This window comes from Sarcophilus harrisii, chromosome 5 (genome assembly GCF_902635505.1).
Source record: "Sarcophilus harrisii chromosome 5, mSarHar1.11, whole genome shotgun sequence".
NCBI classification, from domain to species: Eukaryota; Metazoa; Chordata; class Mammalia; order Dasyuromorphia; family Dasyuridae; genus Sarcophilus; species Sarcophilus harrisii.
The window spans coordinates 32,629,312-32,641,109 of record NC_045430.1 but is presented as its reverse complement, the minus strand read 5'-3'; the positions used below and the strand labels follow the sequence as shown (position 1 = coordinate 32,641,109).

General features: G+C 36.2%; 1 pseudogene; it reads right to left on the bottom strand.

The window, feature by feature from the left end:
* Positions 1 to 3,276: 3,276 nt before the first annotated feature.
* Positions 3,277 to 10,226, bottom strand: LOC111721037 (annotated as a pseudogene).
* Between the last annotated feature and the right edge of the window lie 1,572 nt (positions 10,227 to 11,798).

Sequence of the window (11,798 nt, the reverse complement as noted above, 5' to 3'; positions counted from 1 at the left end):
AAAACACAAAAATGATTGAGATTTAATAGAAACAGAATAGATTAAGAAGAAGGGGCAAAAATCCAGAAAAGAAATATACAAGATAGATCTTAACATCACGGATAACCAGAATGATGTGACTGCTGATCTAGACTAGACATTCTGGAGAATGAAGTCAAATGGAACTTGGAAACTGTTGCTAACAATGAGGATTTTAAGAAGATGGCAAAATAAAACAGGAAATTACCTGACTGCTAAATTTCTGACAAACACTATAAAATAATGCCTCAAAATGAACTTCTCAGTAACAGAAATAACTAAAAGTTAGTATAAAACAGTTATCTAGCCCAAAATAACTTGGGAAGATGTTAGGAAAGATTCAACCTCCTGGGGGTGATGGCTTGACCTGATTGAAGTACAAATAACTCTGGGCAGATACAAGCAAATCAACAAACAACAAGCCTGGAGGCTGCTGTGGCTGGAGTCAGTTTTAGTTTCAGGAGCTTTTGCCTCACAGACAGAGTGGAGGTCATATAGCTAGTAAGGGGAAAATTTCAAGATTCTCCACTGGCTCTGGATACCAGGCCCAGGTGCACTGGTCTGAAGTAGTCCCAGACTATGAGCTATGAGTGAGGAGGAGTGAACACATGCTGCTAAGTGTGATTGCAGAGGGTTGGGATCCTGCTGGTTCTTGTCACTTGCGAGAGAATGAAGTCCCTGGTTTGGTTCTAGGGCAGAAGTGTCTGCTGAAGCTTGTAACTATGGAAGGGATCATGTGGAATAAGAGCAGCATTGCTGGAGGCTCTGGTCATGACTCAGGGGTGGAAAAAAATACCTGACATTAGGCCATTCTCTTTGGCAAAAGGTAGGTTTATTTAGGAGAAGAGATTACAGAAAAAATGAAAAGATAAAATAGACATCTGGAATGGCATATATGTAATAGGGTTGGGAATTAGACATCATGAGGCATGATGGGGCATGAAGAGGAGGGAGGATGGGGTAAGGAGAAAGACACCATGGGGATGAAATGAAAGACATCCCAAGTTATAAAGCCAAAAGGATTCATGGTCCATGGACAGATTTATAGGAGAAATTTAACCTTGGGAGTCTGATATAACTTGGATTATTGACTGGACAGGCAAGATAGGGTTAAGCTAGACTTAAACCGAAGGTGGAACTATAAGGTTGAACTGATCCCCATCAGTGCTCTTTCCTGCTTGCCTCAGGGTGAAATCTTATCAGTAATTCAGGTTTTCTCTACCAATCCCATCTAGTTACTTAGGGCTTCATCAAAAGGTCATAGAACATTATGTTCTGAAGAGATGTTTGCAAAGGTGAAATCAATAAGGGCAACAGATTGGATCTGGGGTCTGAGAGATAGTGAAGAATCTAGGATGCTGAGGGACTGGGACTGGGAGGATGCTGTTGCCTTCTACAGTAATAGAAAAGGCATGAGGGGCCAGTATTTAGCGGGAAAATAATGAGTTCTGTTTTGGACATATTTTATTTCAGATGTCTCCTAGACTTTTAATTCCAGATGTCTGAAAAGCAGTTGGAGATGTTAGATTGGAGGTTTTATTTGAGGCTCATCAACATAAAGATGGAAGTTAAATCCATGATAGCTGTTGAGATAATCAAGTGACAAGAGTATTGGGGAAGAAGAGAAAAAGACCCAATACTGAATCTTTGGAATATCTATTGTTTGAGGGCATGATCTGGAGGAAGATCCAATAATAGAGACAGAGAAGGAGTGGTAAAATAGGTAAGAGGAAGGTCAGTGAGAAGGTTGTGTCTGGAAAGAGAGAAGAGAGTATCCAGATCAACAGTGTTAAAGATTGTAGAGAGTTCAAGGAAAATGGATGATAATCAGTAACTTTGGAGAGAGCAGTTTTGGTAGAAATATGATCTGAAGACAGATTGTAAGGGGTTAAGAAAAGAAAGAGAAGAAAGAAAGTATGTGGGGAGAAACTTTTGTTGCTAACCTTTTCTAGATGTTTAGTTACAAAGGGAAGAAAAAATATAGGACAGTAGTAGTTTTATTCCCATAAAAAATGATGGAATGATAAGGGAAGTAGTTACTATCATTATCATTATCATTTTACAAATGAAAAAATCTAATTACTAGAAAGTTAATTGTTTTTATAATAGATTTTACATTTAAATTCATGTATTTTATTTTGAAATAGCCTATATTTCCTTCTTTATCTTTCCCCCTCAGGGAAAGACATGTCTTTTAATAATGCATAAAAACAACAAAAAAAGAGAAAAACAAATTTCTCTGTCTCTTTCTCTCTTTGTGTGTCTGTCTCTGTAGGATGGGTGGGGGCTGGGGCCAGGGATATATTTTCTCATGTCTCTCTTTTGGGACCAAGCTTCCTCCCATCCCATTCACAACACTCAATTTTGATTGGTTTTTGCTGTCATTCCTTCCATTTACATTTTCATTGTTGATGTTATTTTTCTGGATATGCTTGTTTTCCTTTCCATCAGTTTATATAAGTCTGTGTGGGACAGCTATGATCTCAACCCAAAAGAAAATCAGACTCTCAAGAGAGAAAAGCAAAAGGATCTCGTGAGAAAAGGCAACTCCTAACAAACAAGGCTCCTTAGTAAAGGAGTGCAAAGTGCAAAACACAAGATTATATAGACCCCAACCAGAAGTCACTCCCCACTCCTTACTTTTTCTCCCATAGGCTGGGGGAATCCAGATTTATACCCTAAATTCGGAAATCTATCCCAGAAACAAAAGAAAACTAGTAATAATAAACTCTTTACTCATTAAGTAATTAAATACTAATTAAGAGATGGGAGGGAAATATTTGCTTATCTAAGATAATAAAACACCTGCAGCTTTTAGCTATAGCTGAACTTATTATTGCAAAGTCTCAAATCACAATTAGGACATAGGCCAAGGCTACATTCTTATGAGAGGTCTTCACTCAGTTTATCCCATTCAAGTCTTTTCCATGGTTCTGTATATTCATCTTATTCACTTCTACATAGTGATACTCCATTGAATTTATGTGTCACATTTCCTTAGCCATTCCCCAAATATAAACATGTATTTTGTTTCCAATTCTATGCTATTCCCAACAAGTGCTTCTGTAAATATTTTGTTGTATGTGGAACTTTTCTTTTCATCAGTGACCTCTTTATAGCCACATGCCAGGACATAAATCAGGACATAAATATTTAGTGGAATCTCTGGGTCAAAGGATATGGATATATATGTATATGTTATATAATATATAGTATATGTATATATTTTACGTGAACATTTTTACTATGACAAAAACATCATACAATTTTTGTTGATCTTGGTTTTTCCTTCTTGCCTTTGTACAAGGCCAGAAAAGAAACATAACTTTTATAACCTTAAAGTGCACTCCAGGAATATCCCCAACAGTATGACCTTTTCGACCAAATCCAACAACCAAAACTTCATCAATAAAATTCAATCAGCCATCATTGGGAATAAAGATAGTGATTTTTTTTTGTCATTCTTAATCAACTAGACTCTCACACGCTTCCTGATGGCAGAATTGGGCTGCTTGGCTTTCACACCAACTTTTTCTAAGACAATTCCTTTTGCATGGGATGACCCTCCAAATGAATTTATTGTTTATCAGGCCACTTCTGGTCCTTTTTGTGGCTGGGAGCAAAGAGAGGGACATGGATATTTTAGCCTCTTTATTTGCATAGTTATCAATTTCTTTTAAGATGCTAACTGTTAACCTTCTGACCATAACCAGAAAGGTAGCAGTGTTTAGGAAACTGAGGAGAAAGGAAAGATAAAGATGTGGGGAAAGGGAGAGTGATTAATAATGTTAACTGAAATCAATAGATTGTAAGGATTGAGAAAAGCACTGAGGTTATTAAGAAGATTATGCTAAATCACTTTCAGTTGCCTTCCAGAAGGTAAAGAGAAAAAGTTTGTCACTGGAAGAAATGGTAAAGAACAGGAATTTAATTGCTGATAGGCATACATAATAAAAACCTGAATTAAAATCAAAGCCGCTAATGTAGAGGCTAATAGCTTCATCTAGCTTTTTTGTACTTACTTTTAGGTTTATTTCCATGCTAACAAAGAACATTTTGGTAAATGTAGGAAGTTGATAAGGTCTAGCCCCATTTAGTTCCTTTGTGGTTTGGTTGAGTAGAACCTCTGGAATGATTTAAAGGGATTCAGGATTGTAATATGACAAGAGTTAAAAGGAATTTTCTAACCTCAAATCATATAGTTGTCTTGGACCAAGGACTTAAAGTGGGTGTTTTAGAAGCAGTCCAAAAAAATAAAAAAAGGCTCAACCCTGATCTGACTTCAGCTGAATACAGCTGTCATAACACTGGAGCTAAATTCAGAAATATGCAGACTGAAATAATTTAATCTTTCAGGTTAAGAGGAAGGCTCATCAGCAGAGTTACTCCAGCATAATGTAGTAAAAAGCAGGCCCAAAGAGGAGCTGAAGATCAGGAGATAGTAGAAGAGAGATATTCCATGAACAATGCAATAAAAGACCAGCAGAGATGTTCAGCAAAGATGATGTCCTACTGAATAGATACAATGAACAACAGAGAGCAACATGATAATATCATCAGAGGACTAGAAATGTCAGTTGCCTCTGACATATATATATATATATATATATATATATATATATATATATATATATATGTCCTGGCTCTATACATCTCTATTTGTATACTCTCTATGTATGTACCCAGGCCATATATGTCCATTTCCGTGTGCCTTTTACATATATTCCCTGAGAAAAACTGAAGTAGTTTGTCAAGAGCTCCCATTTCCATCCTCATCTCACTTACCTCGGATGTTTTCCCTCACTATTATCTATTTCTCCTGAAGAGATGGTCCTTCTAATTGCCTTCTTGCAAGGACCCTTAATCCCATTCTATTCTTCCTTCTCCAACAGTATCCCTATTCTCTCATAAATTTTCAGTCTCTATCTATTGGCTGACTCCCTGGTGATTATAAACATACCACCTCTCAATCACCCGTATAAATTCCCTGCTTGATCTGACCATCTTCAGTGGCTTTCATCCTATCTCTCTCCTCCCAATATCTATTCACTCCATCATTGAAAACTGAGTGAACTCTTTGTTGAAGATAATGAGGACTATTCTTTCCCAAAGAAGAATGACTTTTCCATGACTTAAATACATTTTCTCTAAAAACCCACTGATATAGTGCATCAAAGACCTTTGAATATTGTATTATTCAACTTGTTACTATTTAACAGTCAAGGATTATGTATTGAATCCTCCAGTGTACTTATCACTAAGAGAATTCAAAGAATGAAATACATTGTATTTCCTATTCACAAGGAGCTTATTTATGTTTTAAGAAAAAAGTATATTGCATGATTAGAGAACAATATTACATATAATAAATTATCAAAATGAGCAACACAGAAAATCACAGAACAAAATTTATAATATAACAAAGAGCATGATGTAGTAGAAACTACATAAGATATATTGTCAAGAGATACATGGATTCAAAACTCACCTTTTATATTAAGCAGATAGCTTTTGGGGTGACTAGGGGTTGGACTTGAAGTCAGGAAGACCTGAGTTCAAATCAAACCTCAAGACACTTTCTTGCTGTGTTGACATGAAAAATCACTTAATCTCTCATCAGTTTCTCCATTTGTAGAATGGGAATAATAATAGCATAGGGTTGCTGTAAGAATCAAATGAGATCAAATATGTAAAGGTTTTTTGCAAATTTTAAAGAGCTGTAAACATGCTGGACACTAGGTGGTGCCATATTGGATAAAGTGCAAAGTCAAGTTAGAAAGACTCATGGTAAGTTCAAATATGACTTCAGTTATTTACTAGCTGTGTGACCCTAGACAAGTCATTTAACTCTGTTTAACTTAATTTTTTCACCTGTAAAATGAGCTAAAGAAGGAAATGGAGAACCAGTCCAATATTTTTGTCAAGAAAGCCCCAAATGGGATCAGAAAAAGTTGGGAATGACTGAAAATGACTGAATAACAAAATATAAATGCTAGTTGTAATAATAATAAAAATAGCATTCATGCTTACTAATATTCATAAACCTTTATATAATACTTAAAATTTGAATATATTTTATAAATATTATCTTATTTGAGCCTCACAACTATCCTTATTTAGTTTCCTTTTTTTGGGTAGGAAGGGCAGGGACTGTCTGGACCTATGATTTCATCAATTTGCAGAACTTCTGATATGGAAAATCTTTCTACTAATGCATTTCGGCAATATATCTGTAACTTATAATTACACTATATAAATATTTATAACTTATAACTGAGAGGTCAAATGGCCACACATGATCATCTAGTCAATATGAGTCAGAAGCAGGTAAGGCTAGCTCTTTCTGATTCCAAGGATGACCTTCTAACCTATACTGCCTCTTATTTTCTAATTTTGCAGCTAAAGAAACTGAGACTCTTAAAGGTTATGTGACTTGACCATAGTTACATAGCTTATGTCACAGATGAGAATCAAAACCTTGTTTTCCTGATTGTAGGTCCAACATTCTCTCCAGGAATTTTACTTGGTCTTTCTCTATAACTCTCAGCCTCAGTTTCCCCATCTATATAATGTGGACAGTTATTTATATATCTCCCACCTCACAATTGTGAGGACCAAATGAAGTAATGTATTTGAAGTATTTGTAAACCTTAATATGAATTAGTTATCTAATTACTAGTGAATGTACTTTACAGTTGTTATTTTGAGGGCCAAATGAAATAACACAATTGGAGTATTTTGTAAATTTTAATAAGGGTTAACAATCTAATTATTAATAAAACTGTTTCACAGTTGTTATTTCAAGGATCAAATGAAGTAACATTTGAAATGCTTTGTAAACTTGGATAATAGTTTGCTATCTAATTATTAATAAATATATTTCACAGTTGTTATTTTGAAGACCAAATGAGGTAGTGTATTTGAAGTATTTTGTAAACCTGAATAATCTAATTATTAATAACTCTACCTCATTGCTATTATTATGAGGACCAAATGAGGTAACACATCTGATGTATTTTGTAAACTTTACTAAGCTTTAGTTATCTATTTATTAATAAACCTAATACATTGGCTTGAGTTGAAAAACAAATGAGATAACCCTCTGAAAACCTTAAAGCACTCTATCAGTGCTGGCTATTAGTATTAATCTTATTATCATTAAAATTGTGCAGTGTCATTAGCATAATACAATTCAGGAAATGGATAACTCAATTGGGTTGGAGTCATTGAAGAAAATATTATAATGAAGGCTGTTGATGAACTACTTTTTAAAGACTAGGTTAGAAGAACAGAGGTGGTTGTGGGGAGAGCATCACCGGGAAAAGCATCAGGTGGGACTGATTATAATATATATGCCCAAATTGAACTTACAGTTCCTGATTGGAAAGAAGAGAAAGAAAGTTGGACTTGGCCAGGTTTTGGAAAGTTTGAGAAGTTTGTGAATGCCCATTTTAAAACTCAGACAAATATCTCCATGAGATCTATTGCTCAATTAAAAAAAATGATTTGGTGACTTTCTATTGTACTTCTCCCAAACAATCCCTTTGGAAATCCATTTACTGGCTAAATTGTTCTATCAAATTGCTCTATGTAGGTGTTTTTTCCTTTTGTAAAAGAAAAGGTCCAGAGGATCAGTATATAAAAAATTGCTTCAATATACTCTGGAAGCTACAATGATTTAAAATAGCAGAAATTGTATGAAAGAAGAGATAGAGTGCCCAGGAATTGTTCAGATCACATAATAAACAACATTTTCTCAAAATGTGACATAGCTTCCAAAGAAGAAAGAGCAATTTTTGTAGCATGTGAAGGCTTCATAAATGTTCTTCTCATATAACCTAGTGACATAAGCAGTACTAATGTTATTCCCTCCCTTTTATAGAAGAAGAGGCTCCATGATTAAAATGAGTTGACTGTGGCCATGCAGCTAGTGAATGTCAATCAAGTAGTGTCTATTAAGTGACTATTATGTTTCAGGCATGGACAGTTGATCCATGGGGTCATAAAGACTGAGACACAACTGAACACTAAATGTTCTAGGTACTGAACTAAGTGCTAGAGATATAAAGAAAGAAAAAAAAGCAGTCCCAGCTCTCAAAGAGTTTACAATCTAATGAATGTATTTAAGTCAGGATTTAAACTGAATGCTCATACTATTTTGTCATTCAAATCCTATGGATTTTCTCTTTTAGTGACATAAAGGAGTTTATAAAAAAAGTACAATCAGAATATAATAGCTTGAGTTTTATTCTAAGAGCCTGAATTTAGAGGGTGCTATCCGTACTTTGAGACATTTAATGGTGTAGAAAAATATATAACATAATCTTATAGAACAGCCTAAAACTAAGGTATCAAAACTCATCACTCTTTGGCAACAAGTCAAAATGGATTATAAATTGGAAAATATTTAATGAAGTAATCAAAAATACAGTGCATCAAACATAATGTTAATTTGGGATTTTTATTTTTATTTATTAATTTTATTTATTTATTTATTTTTGCTGAGGCAATTGGGGTTAAGTGACTTGCCCAGGGTCACACAGCTAGGAAGTGTTAAGTGTCAGGCCAGATTTAAACTCAGCTCTTCCTGACTTCCGGACTGGTGCTCTACCCACTCTGCCACCTAGATGCTTCTAATTTGTGAGTTTTAAAGTGAATATATGGCCATTTCTATTTCAGTTGGACAATAATGGCCTAAAGTACTACAAAGTAAAATTTTTTTGCTCAAGGACACATAGTCAACATGTGCCAGAAATGAGTCTGGAATAAAACTCTTCTTGATTCCTAGGATAACTTTTTCTTCACTATGTCTATTATTTCTTAAGAAACTCTCATTTAAAAAGAAATATTATTACAATGAGAAATAGATTCCAATGGACTATTAGTCAACTAACATTTATTAAGTGCCATTATATGCCAGACACTAAGTGTTGGGTATACAAAGAAATGGGGGGGGGGGCGGGATAAAAAGAAATCCATGTTCCCAAGGAGCTCACAATTTAATTAGGGAGATATCATGCAAACGACTCTGTACAAGCAAGACAGATACAGGATAATTTAGGGGTAGTTGCACCCAGCAAGTGGCATAAACAAATTATTCAGGAAATAAATGACTAGAAGGGAGATAGGCTAGTTATAGGCAGAACTCTGCTAGTATACTCCAAAAAAGATTCAACAGAGGGCAGCTATAGAGTTTCCTAGATCCTCCATGGAGTATTTATGAGAACATGTGAACAATAATTGTACATGTTGAGAAGACATGGATAGGTTGCAATCTTTCCCACTGAAAGGAGTTATCATATCAAATGAATGAATATGGATCCAATATCAATATGGATATGGATCACTGGATCGATAGAAGTATTAAAGTATATTTTTGTGGTTCAATTGGTTTAGTCAGGTCTGACTTTTTGTGACCCCATCTGGGATACTAGAGTGATTTACTAGTTCCTTCTCCAGCTCATTTATAGGATGAGGAAACTGAAGCAAGTAAGGTTAAGTGATTTACCCAGGATCAACAGCTAGGAAATGTCGGAAGCTGGGTTTGAACTTAGGTCTTTTTGACTCCAAGCCTGACACTCTATCTACTATCCTATCTAGCTGCCCCAGATATACATCTAAGTCCCAATTAGTGAAAACAATGAATCTGTTGAAGTGCTCACATGTATTCATACTTGTTCTACTGGAAGTTATAATTATGTAAAATGAGGTAATTGGTTCCAGGCCAATGCTGTATGAATTTGAATAATGGCACTACTTCATGAGATGCTTTATTTGGACTAATCTGAACACATGTGTGTACATATGTATAGACATAAACATAGATATATGTATGAAAACACACGTATTTTACCAAAAGAAGAACAGGATCTTTCTGTTTTCAATGGTCAAAAAATGGCTTGGTAGACCCTGTGGCCCCTATGTGGGTCTGTTCAATTGTTCTATTCAGAGACTTTCCATATGGAAGAATTTGAATGAGATTAAGATTTGTATATCAACGGTTCCATCACCTTACATTTTCTTCAGCTTCAGAATTATGGAAAAGATAGAGCCAATACTCAGAAGAACCAGACTATGTTCAAATCAATATATCATGGGGGTAGCTTTCTAAGCTTCCTAGAGTAGGTGCCCTTGGGCTTACCACCCAGCCTGTCCTCTTGATCATTTCCAGGTTCATCTCCCCTTCCTTTTCCTTCCCCCCCAGCCATAGTGTGGAATAGGCCCCAACCAAAGCTTTGCTTTCTGAGGGCATCTGGGAACTAAAACAGATGTCTCAACAGAAATGTTTCTTCCTATTTGGAGGAAGAATAAGGGAACAGTGTGGGCTGTTGAGCTTACACCATTGGAGATGGAGGGGAGTGGAGGGAAGTAAGTGCCAAATCAATTCTTTCCCCAAGACTCCCATCTCCTGTGGGCTGGTTCGGCATTTAAGCTTAGCCTCACAAATCAAGTTTCAACAACAACCCTCCATCCTGTTGGAAATCTGTGTGTGTGTGTGTGTGTGTGTTGCTTTTAATTCAATAGAGCCTTCTGATTATGCTCTTAGGCATTGTGAATGTGGAATGAATCTAGGAGAAAGGAAAGAAAAAAAAATGGGATCAAGTGATTTTCCACAAGGCACAGGGCCCTTCTGAATGTCCACCCCTTCCTTCTGTTTTCCATCATCTCCACTGGAGTTTTTGAAGGGGAAAGAATAAGGGACCTCCTTTGGGAGATGGGAGATGATGGCTGTTGGGGGAGCTTGGGCCCTCTAGATGAATGTGGGGGCAGGAGACACAGTGACCTACAGGAAGCTTCTAAGTTAGAGTAACAAAACAATGGGCTGTCTGGACCACTTCCGAATGGGTGGGCTGCTTGCTCTCAAAGCTTTGGAATAGTAACTACAGTCTCTGCCTGGCTTATTGGAATTCCCCCTTTGGATAAGCAAGGCCATTTTCATTCAATTTTAATTTTGTAAATAAATTGACACCCTTTTATCCCCACTTCAAGGTAAGTCTGAGGAAGACCTGCGGCTGGCACTCAGTTTGCCATTACAGGTGGCATTACAGACTCATTACTCTGCCTCTTTTTCTCCAGCTCCTTGTTTTATACTCACTGGCTATTTCAGTGCCTGATGGCAGCCTGAAGAAGGCCATGGAGTGGAGGTAAGACCCGAAATAAGTCAATTTTGCTTCTGTCACTAAGGAAAAAAAAAAAAAAGGTTTGGAAGTAGCAGTATAAGCCAAAATTATTGGCTAAAAATGGAGTCTGTGGGTTACAATTGTTCCTTAGTCTCGTTACATAGATTGTAAGAGTTGGTTACATTTTTCAAAGTTGTTTTCAAGGGTATTTTTTGTGGCTCTGGAGAATGTGAAATAAGGACAAAAAAGTGTAATGTGGTATATGGGTTGCCATTGTGAAGGATCTATTTTTTGACATGAGCTGTATACACAAAGCTGGACAAGCCAGCCTCATTATACATGCCTTCCTTACAGCTGTTTACATCTTTTACAGCCTGCATTGGCTTGTGGTCACAAATGATGTAATGGCCTATGAAAGGCTGTTCACAGTGGAAGATGAGGACCACAGATGTTCAGTCCTGTTTCAGTTGATTTTTCGGATATGAATCTGAATGTTCTGGGAGGCCCAGTGGGAAGTGCTAGGGGATAATTCTGGGATAAAAGGACTTTGAAACAATGCATATTAGAAACATGGGAGCATTGGAAATAAACTGGGCTTTCCTCTTTTTTCCCTTTTTCTGATTATATTATTTCTCCCTTAAGAATCCTTTGCCTGCTGAA